This window comes from Marmota monax, unplaced genomic scaffold (genome assembly GCF_021218885.2).
Source record: "Marmota monax isolate L192 unplaced genomic scaffold, Marmota_monax_Labrador192_F-V1.1 WCK01_AAM20220418_F8-fsc00041, whole genome shotgun sequence".
Classification (NCBI taxonomy): Eukaryota; Metazoa; Chordata; class Mammalia; order Rodentia; family Sciuridae; genus Marmota; species Marmota monax.
In genome coordinates, this window is record NW_026695238.1 from 4,478,713 (window position 1) to 4,497,890 (window position 19,178).

Here is a 19,178-nt window from a genome sequence, read left to right on the forward strand (position 1 = left end):
AGAGGTGACAGTATGGTGAGGCCCTGATAAAGTGGACAGCAAATTTTGTTTGGGCCATTGAAAAACAAACACAAAAAAGCAAAAACAAAACAAAATACTACCTCCCTCGGTGCCAGAAAACCCCCCACCAAACCCTAATTAATTAAAGGAGCAGAAAATAGCCTCCAGGACGTGGCAGAGGCTGACGGCTTCCCCGGGATGATTTCATTTGGTGGCGATGGCTCTGTCAGTACGACATGCTGCCTGGAACCACACACAGTCTTTTCTCCAGAGAACATTTTTTCCCCCTCTGAGTTGCACGAGCTCAGACTGCGAGTGACAGAAGCCAGCCTACAGCTCTGCTGACCTACTTCCCGGCTGGGTCTCCAGCCAGCAGCCCACGCATCATCCATTTTAACCAGCTTTTCAAGGTCAGGACTTTTCAATGCAGAGGCTGGCTTTTGCTTGACACAAAGCCAGGTACCATCAATTGTCCTGTTTACTAAAATTTTCAGTGTTGCCTTTCTTTAGCTGAGTAAAAAGTATGGGTTGGGCTCCTGTTTAGGACAGATAACAAATGCGGTTGCTTTGAGACTAAATTGGCCACTTGGTCTGTACTTCAGGTGCTTAAAAAGCAGGTTTTCCACTATTATGGAACAGCTGGGCAAGACCAAATACAGACAGTGAAGGATTTAGGTCATCCCGGTGGCTAGTCACACCCCCCCCCCTTTATTTTTATTTTTATTTTTTTTGTGATGCAGACAAATGTATGCTCCACATAAGCACAATGTCTTATTTTTCACTTTTATGAAAGAATCATATGAAGCCAGCTCTTCACAGATAAAAAGTACCTGCTTTGTGTATCTATTACTGTAACTTTCATCTCGACAGGCTTTGTGAGCAGCTTCCAGCTGGAACTACATTCTTCTCTGGTTTGATAAAGATAAATTGTATTCAGTGAAAGAGAAAGAGGAAAATTTTCTTGATTATTCTCTAAATAAAAAGTCAGGGGAGATGTGATTTTTTTCCCCCTTAATTCTCAAAGAAATTAGTCCCGCTTTGAAATGAACCCATATTTTCTGTGCTGCTCAGCACATTCAAGCTGTTTGATCTGAAAATAAGCATATTCCATCTTGGGCTCTGTGAGAGCTCTTCAGAGAAGAAAGGAGACCCAGCACTTTCACCACACTCGAGTGTTCATTGTCAGCAGTCAGGTACAGGTGACATTGGGTGGTAGTTTCCAGCCTGTGGTGGATCTCAGCTTTTCTCCTTGCTAATTGCATGGATTTTGGACAAGTTGCTTACATTGTTCGTGCCTCAGTTTTCTCTTCTGGAGAGTAGAGATAATAATAGTGCCCTTGTAAGATGTGTGAGAGGTAAGTGGAAGGTACTTCAAACATGTTATTGGATTTGTCTTAGTCCCTTTGGGCTGCTATAACAAAAACTCCAGAGACTTGGTCATTTATAAACAACAGGAAGTCCTTGCCTATAGTTCTGGAGGCTGGGAAGTCTGAGAATGGGCAGCAGATCTGACGTCTGGTGAAGGCCTGTTTCTCATACATGGCACCTTCTAATGGTGTCCCTCCATAGTGAAAGGTGTGAACAAGATTCTTTAGACTTCTCTTACAAGGACACTAATTGCTTAAAAAGCAGCACTCTAAAGACTTAATCACCTTCCAAAGGCCCCACCTCTTATTACTATGGCATTGAGGATGAGATTGCAGTAGAGTTACTGTTCAGAGGCTTGCAATTCCCCAAGACTAGTGGAACAGGGGCATGATACTGGTCACACCTCAGTGATGTCCTGTCATCTAAGAAGTCGCTCCCCCGCCCCCCCCCCTTTTTTTTATAAAGCCTGGAGCCAGTCACAGTCTGGGGGGGCTGCTGGAATGGGCCATGCAGACTGCAGGTGCCCATGGCCTGGTCTGGGGTCTGGAAGATTTTGACCTTGTCATTTTCCTCCAAGGGCATGGTGCATACAAAAATTCTAAGAGAATCATACCAATATATATTTTTTAATATATATATTTTAAGTCACCCCAAATAATTCATTTTAACATCCAGATCAATATTCTGATAGCTACAGTAAATGCTTTTAGACTTTTTTCCATCTTTAATGAAATTGTTTTCCTTTGGATCAGATACAGAGATAATGAAAGTCAGAAAAGGGAAAAGAGGGAGGCACAAGGGAGGGTGGAGAGTGAAGAAAGAGAGAAACATAAAGGAATATACATGTCAACACACGGACACAAAGACACAGAGAAAAATGCAGAGACAAAGACAGATTCAGAGAAAGTGGGGGATTCACAGTGGCAGTCAGACAGGGAGCTAGCAAAACAGAAATACAGAGGAAGAAACATCACACACAGACGCAGGGCCAGATAGGGACGGAGAAAACCACACACACACACACACACACACACACACCTGCACAAACCCCACACTGAGGAGACAAGAGTTGTCCTGAAGCATTGTCTGCTAAATTTTTGGATACAAGAAGATCAAAATTCCCAGAGATCAAACAGTGGGTCGACCCATCTTCAGGGTCAAATGGCAGGATTAAGGAGGTCAAATGTATAAAGTTCCTCACACAGAGCTGAATGAATGGAAGTTATTCATTTCAATGGAAACTCCTTTCAGCCCAGACACTGGCAGTGAGTATCCCTTTCCTGTTTGGGGGATCACTTTTATGAGACCTCGTGGATTTCTTTCCTTTGGGCTGGGTGTGTTCTGATTCTAGAACCTCCTCACCTGGACATGTTGCCACTCTTCCTTTGTGTTTCTGAGTTCTGTGGTGGACAGATAAGATGTAGCTACTGTTCCCCCTGCACAGGGAAGCTGGTCAAACCTTGCAAGGACTGGAGGGATGGGGGCTGGTGGGTAAAGGAATCTGGTACAACAGACAGAAATGAAATGGCCACGCCTGGGGCACCACAGATTGTGAGACTTATTCTGAACAGTGTTTTATAGAGCTGTTTCGAAGATCTCAAAATCCTTATGGTTTCTTAAATCCCAAGGAAATGGGCTCGAAGACACAGAGAATGTAAACTAGATCTTTGAAATTCCCTTTGGTTATTCTCTAGAACTTCTTTCTGCAGAAGTGCCTTCTGATTGACAAAAGCTTGCTTTTATATTCACAATCTCACTCTGTCAAGGTCTAGTCTAAAATCACCCTCAGAGAATATTGTGCAGTAACTTTTTTTTTAAAACCCAAATCCTCTCGATTTATGCATTTGATTTATTGTTTTTCTCTGTCAGAGCTTTCCTTTGTATATAACCAAATCCCAATTTTGAGCGCCTATCACACACTGCGAAGCCATAATGTTGGACGGCATTTTTTAATTTAGAGCTTGAAATTCCCAGAGTTTACTTTCAAGTCCCTTGTCCTTTGGAAATTTATATAAAATTTCCCACCCCCCTCCCAACCTCTTACTTTCTTTTCCCTTTGGAAGCAGTTAATTAATTTCATTTCTCAAAGATGCTTTCTTTCCTTAAGTAGTTCAGTCTGGCTAGCCTTCCTCTGGGTATCACTTTTCGCCAGTACTTTATGCAGACTCATTCAGAAATAGCTCATTGTGGGCCAGTTGTCTCTGTTTTTGGTAGGACAATTGCTTAGGAGGTCAAGGTCTGTAGGCATCACTCAGGAGTACCTGATTTGGGCCATGCACCCAAGACAAAAAGGCCCGACCTCTGTGAACTCCTGCTCTTACTCTGACAGGCCCCAGCAGACAGGAATGAAGCTGGTGGGGTCCTCACAGACACTTTGGGGGATTTAAAAGTAAAAAAGTGAAAGCTAGTAAACAAGGCCAAGCCGCACAGTGCCTTGGACAGGGCGAAGACAGACGCCGAGAATGTGCTTCTCTGTCAAGTCCGCAGGACTAGAAATGGTGTACAGAACCAAGAGGCAGCTGCAGATTAGAAAGGGATTAGGTGAGTTGGTTCCAGGATGCCTGCTGTGAGTGCTGTTGGGTGTTGACAGCTCAGATTTATGGCCAGGTAGGTATGCAGCACATGGGATTCAGTGCAGGTATGTGGTGGTTGGATTCAAGATGCACCCACCAGCTCTCAGGCCTTCTATGCAATAAGGGATGGAAGGGGGTAGCCTCACTTCACTCAGAGAAAAAACAGAGGCACATCCCAGAACATTCACATCCAGAGCCTGAGTATTTGGCTTATGGGTCTCCTTTTTTAAGTCTGGAGCTGGACAAGGTGCTTGTGATAATCCAGTTTCTTTTTTTTTTTTTTTTTTGCCTTCTGTTTCCTGTCTTGGGCTGAAGGCTGAGATGAGGAGGTTTTGGGGACAGCACAGGTGCAAGCTGGCCAGGACAGCAGGGAGAGGTGGTTGAGGAGATGAATGTGTGAGGATGGGTGCGGCTGGGGGTACAAGTCAAGGTGGTGGTTTGCTGGTGTGACTCAGGGTGAGGCTAAGAAGTACCTGTGAGGCAGATAGTGATGTCTGACCTTGAGAATGACCTGATTAATGGAAGCAGACAGTCTGGGGTAGAAAAGGTTTACTGCGTTGGTGAGTGCACCTACCATTATAGAAATTACACTCTGGCCATAGAAGGGTGGTAGCTCATTATAAAGTTTAAAATGATGATTTTCAAGGACTTTTCAGGTTTGGGCAGGGCGTGGTGTGTAGGCCATTTCTAGGGGGTATTATGTTGGGGAGAATTGTGCTGGATTTAGCATTATGTGGGGGCCCTAGGGAACTCCCTGCATTTGCTCAACCCTTGCCACTTCCAGGCCTCCTTGTGACAGACTTCACCTCTAGCACATCCAGTCAGATATTAGGCAGGGCTAAGTCTTTTTGTAGAGGAGACAAATTTAGGCGATGCCCAGAATGTCTGAAGCTACTGCAGGCATGACTGGGGATAGGCACCCCCTTCCTTTCACCCTGAATAACTTAATGAATTTCCCTTGTGGCTGGACAGAGGTGCCATTTTTCTGGGAGAGAGGTCTTCAGAGTAGGGTGTTTTGCTGTTGCTTTGTAGAATAAGAAATTACCTTCCAGTTTGAATGTGAAGCATTAAAAATAATCCCACCTCTTTTGAAGGTTCAGGAGTAAGAAAGTTGACACTCTGAAACAAGCCAGCATGGGGCATAGATGACCTGGGTCACAAATGACAGACAAGGATGAGGTGTTTCACCGGTAGGAAAGGCAGAAATGACAGTTCTAGGCCTCAGCATCAGAGAGGCCAGGTGAAGGGAGAGTCACAGCAGCTGGGACTTCAATGTTCCCAGCTGAGTCCTGTCTTCTTGTCGTGTGCCAGACAGGTGAGCGAGCCACCTGAAATGCCCAAGCCCTGCTGATCCACAGACACTCGCATCACACGAAGCAGAAGAATCATCTGGCTGAACCCAGCAGATGCATTTCTCATGAGATGAAATAAAATAATTGTTTTAGACCAATTTCTTTGGGTGGGATGTTGTAGAGCAATAGATCACTATAAGAGGAGATGCACCCTTTGTAGCTGAATCTAATATTGGAGTTGACAAAGTATGTCTCAGGGACCAAATCTAGCTTGCCATCTATTTTTGCAAATAGTTTCACTGGAACACAGTTACATCCGTTTGTCTAAGTGTTGCCTATGGCTGCTTTAGTACTAATATAGCATTGAGTAATTGCATCAGAGACTATTTAGTCTATATAGTGCTATGTATCTTGCAGAGACGAAATCTTTATTTTCTAGTGCTTTATTTACCATGTTTGCTGACACATGATCTGTTATACTAATTTACAAAAAGATAAAAAAAAATGAGTAGACTGATCATAAAACAGTGTGGAAAATCCAGTAAGCAAAAAGCACTGGGTACAAAGGAAATGGCCTGAATCAATACAGAAAATGGTGTTTACTATTCTCTGAGCCATAACAATGATGGATTTCCCTATAGAATACCTTCCTAGTACCACAGAGTATCTTAGAGGTGGTCTATGGCAGGTGACTGTTGCAGTTAGCAAAAATTCACTCTCCCTTCTCCACTTCCATGGAAGGAGCATACTTCTCTTCCCCTCTAATGAATTTGGCTATGAAACCTGTTTTCTTTTGTGGAATGTGAGAGACTGTGGCTTGAGAAAAGGTTTTAAATGAATCTGTGGGGTTTGGCTTAACTTCTCGAGTCCCTGCTGTTGGCTGTGAGAAGAGCATGTTCCAAGCAGCTGTAGCTGTGTTGGTCTCAGAATGAGCAACCACCTGGCAGAACTAAACTGGACTTGTATTCTTGATGACAAGTTGGTCTAGATTCAGCTGAATCTAGAGGAGCACCACAAGCCTGCAGACCTGCAAAAAGTAATTGTTTCTTTTTGTTTTCTCCCCAGTGACCAACAACAGCAGTTCTGCTCTTTTTAGTCACTGGACATTTTAGAATTGTTTGTTACACAGCATCTGTGCAGCCCCAGCTAACTAACAGAGCCTAAGAAACATAGAAATAGAGAATATTCTCTATATAAAGATGCTACTGGCTCATATAGCTTTTTGTGGAAATTTTAAGTGGTCCTCTGTCATGATGCTTGTTTCCCATCTGTCAGAAAGTTGCCATATCATGATTATGCTATGACAAGACAATTACTAACATCAAACATAGATCTAATAATAGATAAGCTATAAGATCCATGATGTAAATGTCATCCAATCAAGCTGGGTATGATGGTGCATGCCTATAATCCCAGCAATTCAGGAGGCTGAGGCAGGAGGATTGCCAGGTCAAAGCCAGCCTCAGTAAAAGCCAGGCACTAAGCAACTCAGTGAGACCCTGTCTCTAAATAAAATACAAAATAGGGCTGGGGATGTGGTTTAGTGGTTAGTGCCCCTGAGTTCAATCCCGGTATCCTCCATCCCCCAAAAGGTCACCCAATCAGAGCTGTCATCTGTGTTCAGTGTAAAACATACACAACCATGAATTATTACTTTGTACTGTGAGATAACTCCATGATTTAGATCTTCTAGAATTAACTCTTGTAAGAGGCAAAAAAAAGAGTATCATTAAAGATGTTAGCTTGCTGAGTGATATTATTTTTGAGTGGCAGAGATATAAATTATTTTGCATATGTCTTTGCATTTCTTCCTGGACAAAATTCTAATCCCTTTCCTTGCAGGTTGGAACCTGGTTGCAAAGGTGGACCAAGGTAAAAGTGGTGTTTTCAGAAAGGTGGAAAAGAAGAGGCTGTTAAAAATGTGCAATTATTACCACGATTTATTGGTGGAAATATTTTTACACTAGTTAGTCCTTTCACTGGGATAAATTCAAAAACAAAACCTTTCTTCTTTGTCTCCTTTCTCTCCTTTATTTCCTTGTAGAGCAAAGAAGGATCAGCAGACTCTAGTTTGCTGGAGAGCCAGAACTGAACTGGGCATGATTAATTAGTTTTTCCAAATGACTTATCTAAATTAGTTCAAGCTGACCAGTGGAACTTTCTAAACTGCTTCTGTTATCTAACCTAAGTCTTTGCATCTTAAAGCCCTGATGGGCACATGCCACCTACAGTAACCGAGAAACCTAGGCTGTGCAGAAGGAAGAGAAGGAAGAGGAGGAGGCAGGCAGAAATGTGCTTTAAATACTGGCCCTTCAATTTATGAATGACTGGAGCTTCAGTCTTATTAGCTAAATGTCAAAAATGATTCCATTTCAAGGGGTAGTTATGAGGATTAAATGAGATAACATAGAAGAATAATCTAGAAGAATATGCCATGTAGTTGGCATTTGCCTTTGGCATCCTTTCTGTTTCTCTTCAGACCAAAGGAAAATTTTGCTAAGTGAAAAGCACATCTCTTTGGTGTCTTCTCTTGTCTCTTTTCTCATCTTTGCTGTCTTTTCAGCTACATTTCTCTGTCTCCTACCTTCTTGCCATCATCTTGTGAGTGCCCGGGTGTACATTTTTGTTTATGCAAAGTTGTGAAAACTAGTGCATAATTGTGGTGTGTTTGCTCCTTGTTCAGTTAGTGCAGTTAAGACCCTGGCACATCTGCATCTCTTACTAGATCATAAGGCCCTAGAAGATAGGGACCTGAGAGTCTTACTCACATTGTGTGCCAGGGCCCAGCCAGTGTTGGGGAACAAGCAGGGATGCCTACTGAATACAAATTGTATTATCCAACAATGAATGAGAGTGTAAATATATCACTTCATGATTATTTTGTCATCTATCCATGTAATAAATTTTTATCACTTGTGGACCATCTGTATATCTGAATCCTATGGCTAAGGGTAGAAGTGGTGATGCTTTTGGAGACTTATTTAGAAGGTAAATGTTTCTTAGCACTCTTCTTCAAGCTTCTTAGTCAGCTTAAGATATCCTGTAGAACACAAAAGTAGAAATAGAAACTGCACACCAATGCAGGGGGAGACTGCACTAAAACTCCCCAAACTGATTTTAGAATATCTTATTACTCAAAACTACCATTCAAAATTTTTATTGCTTAAATTTTCCGTAAGTATTATATAAATTTGAATTTACAAAATGCAGTGTTAACAATATCTGTATGTCTGTTTTGTATGTTGAGGACCTTGATAAGATTTAAATTGAGTATACAGTGGTCACACATCTTCCTTGGCATCCCATTTTAGGCCTGGCGTAGGTTATCACCTTTGGCCTCTTGAAAAGTCCCCTCCTGAGTGACTGTTGGCAACACAGCCCACTTGTTCCTTATCTCCCCACTCTCAGACCCAACACATCCCACAGCTGCTGACTACAATAAAACCAAACTCAACAGCAGAGTCCCTTGAGTGTGTTTTAAGGTAGCCAACCACAGCCCCTTCAGGTAAGCCTGTGGGGTAACATCCATGGACCTCATGAAGGTAGAGTCCCTCAGGTATTCTCCCTCTTTCCCTGTTTGCTGTACTCTCTGTGTCTCCCACCCAGTCATGGCTCAGCTAAAGAGTAGCTATCTTGGATTACGGCCACTCTCAAGACCTGGTTAAAAAGAAACTGTAAGAATAGAAATCACAACACCACAAGGGCTGAGAAAACCCTTACAAAAACTTTTCCTGCAAAGGTCCAGATAGAAAATATTCTTGGCTTTGCAGGTCAGATGGTTTCTATTGCATTTACTCAAGCTATTGCAACATGGAAGCAGCCACATATAATAAAAGTGTGGGTGTTACTGTGTTCCAATAAAACTTTATTTACAAAAACAGGTAGTGGGCCAGGTTTAGACTGTGGGCTGTAGTTGCTAATCCCTAGTCTACAGGAGAGAGGGAGGGCTTTGTAATCTATAAACCTGGGTGAGTCACTTATTCTTTCTCGTCTTTAGGGGCCACATCTGCAAGAGGGCTATTAAAACCTACCTGGAGTGAGGAAAAGGTCAAATAAGATAGGATGTTAAAACACTTAGCACTGTCATAGGTTTTGTTTCTCAGGTAAACAGTTCTGTAATTAATTCCTCTCCTTTTTATTACTCTGATCAGAACAGTTGCATTATTTTGATGCACTTATTTAAGCTAGTAATTGCTGGTATTTAATAGTTATGAAATAGAGCACTAACACTTAATAGTAAGGGGAATCTGTATTAGAAACAAAGTTTATTAGCTTCGCTGACACTCCAGGGAGATGATTCTGGAGCCAGAGCCCTCTCTCCAATCTCCCTTAATGTATAATATTAGTATCTGACTCACAGTGTTGTCAAAATGAACTACATGAAATGTGTAAACCAAAGGTTAGACTGGCGACGTTTTTTCATTGGGGACCCTAGTGATTACTCTGTCCCTGAAAGCTAGAATTGTGTTTGGTACATAAATATTGTCAATAAGTAACTGATAATCATCATCACCATCATCATTTTTATCATGGCACATGGAAGTAGATGTTAAGCTCTACTGTCAGCACCATTTACCTTCGCTTTCAATCTCCCCCTCTGGTATGACTTCCATCACTGGACATAATTCATGCATGATTTTTAAAATGCATTGCTATTGAGAATCCCAGTTGCAAACGTCAGGGTTTTTAGAATATCTGAAACTGAGGAACTGGGGAGTCAGTTAAGTGTCAATGCCTGCTCCATTTCCTAGCGGGTGGAGTGTAAACTCTGAGTCTAAGTGAGATGGACTTAATAAAAGTTACTTTAAAGGTCATTGGGAAGATTAAGTACCTTGTAATGCCTTAATAAATATTGGTAATATTAATAGCCACTTTTGATAATATAAATTGGTAATATAAGTCAACTCTTCATTCTTTTTTAGGCAAAATATAGGAACTAGGCAAAGTCTGTAAATTCTCTTTCATCTTTCAAACTTTATCTCTTTTAAGTCATTAAAGTGTAATCCCCTTTGTCCATTCACATTGGGTGTGAAGGACTGCTGACAATTTGAAGTGTAGTGACTCTGGGTGGGGAAATAGGATGGATGGGGTGGTGGTGGTCACTGTAACATGTTCAGGCCATTACTGCACACTTAGTCCATTTTGCATTACTATAATGAAATATCTGAGGCAGGCTAACTTTATAAAGAAAGAGGTTTATTCAGATCATAGTTTTAGAGGTTGAAAGTTCAAACAGCCCTGTGCAGGCTTTTGGTAAGCTCCCCACCTCACCTGGGATGCATCACCTCACGATGATGGTAGTGGTGGCAACCAGGTGTGAGAAGGAAGAGATGACATCTTTAAACAGGAAGCAGAAAGCGATTCAGAGGTGAGGCTCACTCTTAAAGCAACTCTCTCTCATAAGAAGTAAGAGATCTCTTGAGAGCTCTTAATCCTTCCAATGGCCATTAACCCAAAGACATAACAGTCTTCTGTTAGGCCCTGCTCTTCATATGGTGGTGTCGCCACCACCCATATCACCACACTGGAGTCCAGCTTTCAACACAGGAGCCTTGGAGGGACACATTCAGCTTAAATCCAAACCATTGCCAATGGCTACAGGACTGATTAGGGAAGTGTTGAGAACCTTATAGGTGGGACGCTCACTTCCATTTTCCTAAAATGTGTCACCCTCTGAAAGAATCCTTTATTTCCCCTGCTTCTGATAGAGAAATGGACATGGAGAACTATTTCTCCATGATAACAGTTCTCGGAAGTGGTCTTTTGACTCCTGGAGGTGACTGAAACCCTTTGAAGAAGTCTCTGTGGTCAAAATCATTTTCATAATAGTACATCACTTGTCTTTTCCACTGTATTGATACTTGCTCTGGGGGTGCAAAAGCTAGTGGTAGGTAACACAGTCGGAAACTAATCACAGCTTGAGGCAGTGGTACCAAATTATTCTAGTTGTCACTGTGTCCTTCAGTGTTTTGTACCCACATTAAAAAATGTCAGTGGCATTTAAAATGTCCTTGATGTGTACATATCTTTAAAAACATTCTGTGACAAAATTGGAAGTACAGTGTATAGGAAGCCCTCTGCAACTGGAATGTGTTGGCTACCTCAGGAAAAAGCCCTATGTAAATGCTTGAGTTGCACTTTTTTGGCCACCCCACCCCCCTTTAAGAAATAGTTTTTTACCTGAAAGAATGGCTGACATTCAAAATGTGTTATTCCTACTTGGGCATCTGGCAGATATTTTTCTCAACAATGAATGGAGTTAGCCTGTTACTTCAAGGAAAATGCCTGTCATAGTTTGTTGCCAATGATAAAGCTGAAACTTTCAGATGATATTAAAATAAGGAAAACTGTGAGCTTGATAGCATCCTAAAGACTTTAAAGACTTTTCTGATGAGATTGCAATAGAAAATAATGTGATTTTCTTGATGTTATACAATGAAATGTGCCAATGTCAGAACATCTGTAACTGAGAGAACCAACATTTTCCAAATCACCAATGCATGATGTTATTCAATCTTGCGTGAATAGAAGATACACTCAAAGTTTAAGACAGACCAATGAATTAAAAAAAAAATTTTTAGACACTGGTGGGTCCTTATTTTGTTCATTTATTTATATGCAGTGCTGAGAATCAAACCCAGTGCTTCACAAATACTAGGTAAGTACTCTACTGCTGAGCCACAACCCCAGCTCCCAGACCAATGAATTTTAATGTAACAGAGTAGGATGAATTTTTATCATTGTAACTTTAGATTCCACATTGTAACTCACCTCTGGGAATTTACCATGTGTTGAGTTTTGGTGTAGTACCAAAGAAGAATGTCCACCATTGTCTGAAGAGTCTACCAATACACCTCTGCCTTTCTTCAGTACTTATGCAACTATGTGAGGTTAGGGTTTTTCATATGCTATAACCAAAATAATATGTCATAAGAGATTAAATACAAAAACAGGTATAAGAATACAGATGATTTGATTAAACTAGACATGCAAGATGAAAGAGACCTTCAAAAATATAAAGCCATGCAATTCTTCTTATAGTAATTTTTATTTGGAAACGAGCATTTTTTTTTTCTAAAAATGTTATTGCTGTTGACATAAATATGTTTATATTTAAAACATATTTCTCAAGTTTTAATTTTAATATGGTAAACATTTATAGATATGACACACATAAACAAAAGGTCTTTGGGTATTTAATCATTGTTAAGAGTATAAAGGAATCCTGAGACCAAATATTTAAGGGCTTCTACCCTAGTATGAGAGGTCAAGAACTCAAGAATAATGACAAGTGGTTGTCAATGCTTGTCACTCTCAGGGAGTGATGAGGGGTGGTGGGGCTTGTGATAGTTTGTGGGATGGGTGCTCTGTTCAAGTGAGGTGGGGTAGCTATCCTTTAGCACCTGCAAGTTGTTGCTGTGGGAGAAGTAGGACCAGAATGGCCAGGTGTCATGGTTCTTAAAGAAGAGCTAGAAGTTCAGAACTGTGAAATCTCTCAATTTTAATATTGGTAGTACATTCAAGAAACTTCTAGCACCCTGTGTGGGCCTGAAGAAATCTACCTGGGGACAGAATGCTGCGAAGGGACCCTCAGGTCAAGCCTCTGGTTCCGGCTTATGCTAATAAAGCTTATGGGAGTGATACATGACTACAGTGAAAATATTTATTATTAAGCGTTTAAGGAATTAGCGAGGATTTCCAAATTCTGTGTAGGTGATAAAAAAAATTCTTTTAAAAATCAAATAAAAGCACAAATTACTAGAAACTTCCCTGACTATTGTGTTCTACCTGGCAGACATTGTTTTCAACCTGCAGGAGCCTGGAGGAAGAAGTGAGGGCTTTTCCTTTCTTCCTCTTAATTTCTTTTCTGAAATGAGCACTTTTTGTCTCGCCCCTCACTGTAAAGAAACCTACTCCAGACTGCATAATAGCTCTTTGTTTTATTACAGTATGGTTGTGTTCTCCTCAATGGTTTGCCTTCTTATAAATTGGCAAAAAAAAAAAAAAAAAAAGAAGAAAAAAGTGATGCTAGGTTCCTTAAAGTTCAGCAGCTTGTACTGCCATTTGTTACAAAAATGAAAAACAACCCCAAAGTAGCACAATTGGAAAATTTGTCAGGATTGCCTGAATAAAAAATGCTTTTTAATTTAATATAACAGACTAATTCCAAGAGCAAACCAATTCATATAAAAATGCTTTTATGTCCCTAAATCAAATGACTTTGGATTTGTAAAGGATATGAAATGACAAGTACTTCATATATTTAAATTTTCTTCAACATTTTTTATTTTCTGTTTATTTAAAACAAACAAGCCCCTTCACGACCCAACCATCAATTATTACTCTACAGCAATTTATGCCAATTTTTTTTTTTTTAGCACTGACATAATCCATTTTCCTCCCTCTATTTGGGTGAAGTGAGAGCAAAATCAGCTTTTGAGGACTGTGGTACAACACAAAGAGGTAAGGTGGAGTCAGATTTTCATAGATTTGAAATTTCCCTCCTCCATTCATGCCTGCTGTGCAGTAAGACTGAGTAAAATGTGAAGCTCTGTGAAACTTACTTCATCTTTTTGCAAAATGGGAATGATAAAGCTGGTGGTGAAAACTAAGGACATCTAGCAATAAGTACAGGCCCTGGCTGTGTGGGGGGAAATAACCATGACAACATCAGGAAAGGTATTGATCCAAATACATCCATGGATTAATTCATTTAATATATTGGTGGTGGGCATGTCCACGTTCACCTGCCAAGAGCACAGGGGTTGGCTGGAAGAGAGCTCGTTCCCACTCAAAGTCCAATATGATTATGATTCTAAATTTAGTAAAAATTTTAGCAATGATTTTCAGTGACCCTCCTTATAAAAAAGAACACAAAATTTGGTCAATGATGAATAGTTCTTTACAATGTAAAGGGAAAACAAATCTATTCTTAAAAAGCTGACAAATAACTCAAGAACTATGAAATTCAGAAAATGTCATCATATGACCATGATTTTATAATATCATTTTCCGCAATGAGAATAGAAAGATAATTTGGTTTGTTGGAATTAAAAAAGTACGAAGGGTTCAGAAAAGTTCCTCTGAGCTTCATAATTTGTTCTTGGTAACGTCATTTACATTCAGGTCCGCTGTCAGATTTGAGAAAACCACTAGCGAATTTCATTTGTAATTGAGCTGTTAGAGCTGATGCAGTCAGTTTGTGGTACTGCTATGGGTTTCCCCAAATAGATCCAGGAATTCTGATAAATTTAGTTCACATGTTTCTCATCAAAAAGAAAAAAAAATCAATGGTGCATTTATAATTGTATATGCTGCATTATTGAGTGAATTTCCTTAATAAGAGAGAACTTCTGTTCTTATTAGACATTAATAAGAACCAAATCCTCTACTTACAATTTTAAATTTCTGATGATTGGAAAAATTTTCCACAGACTAGCTTCTGGTTCCACACATTTCAAATTATGTTTCTTCTCCAGTACCCACATACTTCCATGTTGGGTATTCTAAGATCTGGGAGAGTTTTGATTTGACTTCTGGTTGTGGTTCTGGCCAGATAAAAAGTTGACACTGCGGATGATAGGGGTGCTCCTAAAAGCCATCCCTATCGCACGATGGCTAATAGTGGCTTCTGATGCACATGTGTGACTGTGAGTCACCACAACAGAAAACTGTGCTCAGCTCTGCCTCCCTCTAGCTAGATCTCTACCATGCATATGGATGACCACTCCAACAGGGTCTGCCAACAGGGAAGCTTGATAGAGGGGAAGGCAGGGGAAGGCTTACTGGTCTTAACAGGTTGCAGTTTCTATATTTTACTTTTGCACATCTTATAAAAGTGGTTGACCATGTGAGCCATTTCCAGGAATCCTTAACTGAGCTTTGTTCCAAACTCACCAAGTACTTGCCGAGAGACCATGTCACCAACTGGTAGAGATAATCTGAGAAAGACATTATCTTGAGATGACTTTGATCAATGCTAATTAATCTCCTAATTCATTAAGTTAAAAAAAGGCAAAAAATTTAACATAATTTAGTAATCAATCCTGAGGTTATAGCCTCATAATTATAAGCATTGAATTTCACTACAAACTAACCTTTTAAAGACCATTTGAAAATCTTATTCCACAGTTATGAGGCTAGGTATTTGTGAATAGGGATGAATTTTCTAGTGCAAAATTGAATAGTCCCTCTAGAAAACTCTGCAACACAAATGCACTGCTGTCTGAGTTGTTTGTGAACATCTTAATGCAATTGTTTCATCAAGTGTGAGAATAGAAAAGGCATTGTGTTGGTGTATGATTTTGTATATCTTAAAATGTATGTATGCATATCTAAACTAATAAATTAAATGTTAAAATTAGATCTGCTGATTTCAAGCATATCCTAGTACAACAAGCAGCTATAAAATCTCAGTGGTATGAACAACAGGCATGTATTTAGCCCTTGTGTGTGGAGGCTGCCTATGTGAAGCTGGACCTCAGGGCTGGACCCTAGGCTATGGGCTCTACCCAGGTTGGCACCTGTGATTCCCATTCTTCGAGACCAGCAGGCCACCCAGGACTTGTTTTTCCCTGGCATGAGAGATCAGGTCCAACCAAATGAGCACATTTTAAGTCTCTGCCTGCATCACATCTATTCACATGCCAACCTAGGGAGTCATGTGGCTGAGCCCAAAGTCAACAGTCAGATGCAATTTCCATTTGCTGTGAGACAACATTCACCTCATGGCCAAGCTCTGCATCAATGGGAAGTGGCATATTCACTTCTCATTGAAGTTAAGAGGTAAAGTGACTCATTACTGAACAATAATTCAATCTAACACTCTTACTAGTTTCCTGAGTCTTATGTCACAATTTATCAAAAACTGGGTGGCATAAAAACCACAGAAATTGCCGTGTGCTGTGGTGCATGCCTGTCATTCCAGCAGCTCAGGAGGCTGAGGTAGGAGGATCAAGAGTTCAAAGCCAGCCTCAGCAAAAGTGAGGTGCTAAGCAACTCAGTGAGATTATATATCTAAATAAATACAAAAATAGGGTTGGGGATATGGCTCAGTGGTTGAGTGCCCCTGAGTTTAATCCTTGGTACCAAAAATAAAAACACAAAAAAACAAGAAAAAACAAATAAAAACAACACAAGACCAAAAAACCCAGAAATTTACTCAGTTCTGGAGGCCAGGAATTGTAAACCAGTGTCACTGGGTAAAGTCAGGATGCTGTAGGGTTGTGCTTTCTCCAGTCTTTTGAGGAGAAGCTATTTCTTGTCTCTTTTGGTTTCTGGTGGCTGTCAGCATTGCTTGGCTCATGGCAACATCACTCCAAGTCTGAAGGCCAGCAGCTTCAAATCTTTCCCCAGTCCTTCATACTGCCTTCTCTCTGCATGTCACATCTCTTTCTGTCTCCTTCTATAAGGACATCTGTGATGATATTTAGGGCACACCTGAATAATCCAGAAAATAACCCCTGTTTCAAGATCCTTATGTAGTTTCATCTGTAAGGTCTTTGCCATGTAAAGCAACATTTATAATTTTCAGGGATTAGGATCTAATACTTTTGGAGGCCACTATTCTGCCTACCACAATCATAATTTCTAAAAATGTGTATGTTCACGTTGACCACTAAGAACTTAGAAAATATTATGTTTGCTAATGGTGAATTTTTGCATATTAGGAGTGACTTTTTATTCATCAGTTTAATTGGATATGTAGGATTAAAGATTGGGAATTGGGAAAAACATATGAATTGAGGTATTTAAGACTACAGTCCATAGCCTCTAACAGCTCATCTGTATAACCTCACTAAATCCCATCCCCTGGCTGTCTTTGAGTCCCTGACCCATTGAACTTTGCCATTCCCATTCCAGTAAGATGAAGTAAAATTACTAATGAGAGGTTAATTTCAAGATAGTCACTTGGGACTACCAGGTATAGACCAAGAGACAGTAAAATCTGTGTTTTAGGGCTGTTCAGGTCAGAATCCAGCTAGGACATCATGCCTGTGGGGGCGGAGGCTGAATGACACCTTGGGCAAGGCTTTCTAAGATGAGACCCTGGAGCTGCAGGATGTAGGCGACACTCTTCTAGACTCAATTATGTATGAATGAGGAAGGTGTGGGAATTCCCCAAGGATGAGTGGTTCCTGGGACTAATTTTCTAAAGAGTTCGGAGGAGGAGTGCTTGGTGGGGAGGAAACAGTAGAGTTTTTTCTTTTCTTTTTGGTACTGGGGATTGAACCCAGGGGTACTTTACCAATGAGCTACATCCCCAGCCCTTTTATTTTATTATTTTATTTTGCAGCCTTGAACTTGTGATCCTCCTGTCCCGGCCTCCCAAGTTGCTGGAATTATAGATGTGCACTAACGTATCTAGTTCCTAGCTTAGAGTTTTCAAGTGTATGGAAGCTTAAAGAGATGCCTCCTACAATGATAAGCTTATGTTTTTACTAAGTATAATGGAAAATTAAGGAGGAAAGTATAATTCAGTAGCTTAATTTTATGAAGTAGCAGAACCTCTGATTGACTAAGCTTTGCTAAGGTCATAGAATCACAACCAGAGCAGAAAGTAATGGCAGGTCTTCTGAAGCCAGACTCAGTGGTTTTACCTCTGTAATGAAACAGTGGACTCTCTAGTCATGTGTCACTTAACCATGGGGATATGTTCTGAGAAATACATTGTTAGGCTCCTTCCTCCTGAGCCAGCACCACATAGCACGCACACACACATAAACCTGGATGGGATTGGTCAGTCACTCTGTGTAGCCTCTGGGTGCAATAAGAGCTATATGAAGCTGCTGCTGGCATAACAGAATATACTGTTTTAAAGAACACATCTTTATAAGCAGGAGGGATACACTCTAATGATAAAAAGTGTAGTATAATAAATACATAAATGCATAATATAGCTGTTATTATCAAGTATCATGTACATGCTATGCTTTTATTTGATTGACAGCACAATAGATTTGATTATATCAGCATAACTACAGACACAGGAGTAATGCATTATAATGTGATGTTATAGTGATTTCAATATTACTAGGTGATAGAAATGTTTCAGCTACAATATAATCCTATGGGACCACTGTGGTCTATATATGCTGCCTATTGTTTACTGGAATGTTATTGTGTGGCACATGACTGTATTTGGCTGGGCTGCCTGGCTTACAAGGATTTCTCTTTCTCTGGAACCTCTTGAGATATACAGGGATCATCTCCACGGACCATAGTTGTATGGTATGTATCCACCTCCCTCAAGAGGGAGAGTCTCGGGCTGGGGATGTGGCTCAAGCGGTAGCGCGCTCGCCTGGCATGCGTGCGGCCCGGGTTCGATCCTCAGCACCACATACAAACAAAGATGTTGTGTCGGCCGAAAACTAAAAAATAAATATTAAAATTCTCTCTCTCTCTCTCTCTTAAAAAAAAAAAAAAGAGGGAGAGTCTCCCTTTCTTGAACTTGAAGTCTGAAACAGTGAAACGTGGACTAAGGTAGTTGATGGAGATGTCACTCTGTTGCCATGAACTAGAAAGAGGGCAGCACACCTGGGTGGCTTGGAGTCTTGGCTCTACTATATGTGAACTTGTTGAGCATTAGTAACTTTGGTGTGTTACTTAAGTTTCCTTTCCCCAGTTTCTTCTTCTTTTCTATGGAGTGGTGGAACCAATCTCATGACACTGTTTTGAGGATTAAGTGAGAAAACACCTTGAGAATGTGCAGACAGTGTTTGTCACACAGTGAATTCTCAATGAATGTTATTTGTCTCCTGCTGAGGACCAGGAGACATCCTGGTTCCTACTTATTTAATCTTCCTTTTTCATTCTGGGTAACAATCCAGAATTCTTCCAGTAAACACCTCCTCCCCCATTTTTAAATTGGTGCATTATAATTATACATAATGGTAGGATTCATGGTTGCATATTCATACATATGCACAATATAGCAATATAATTT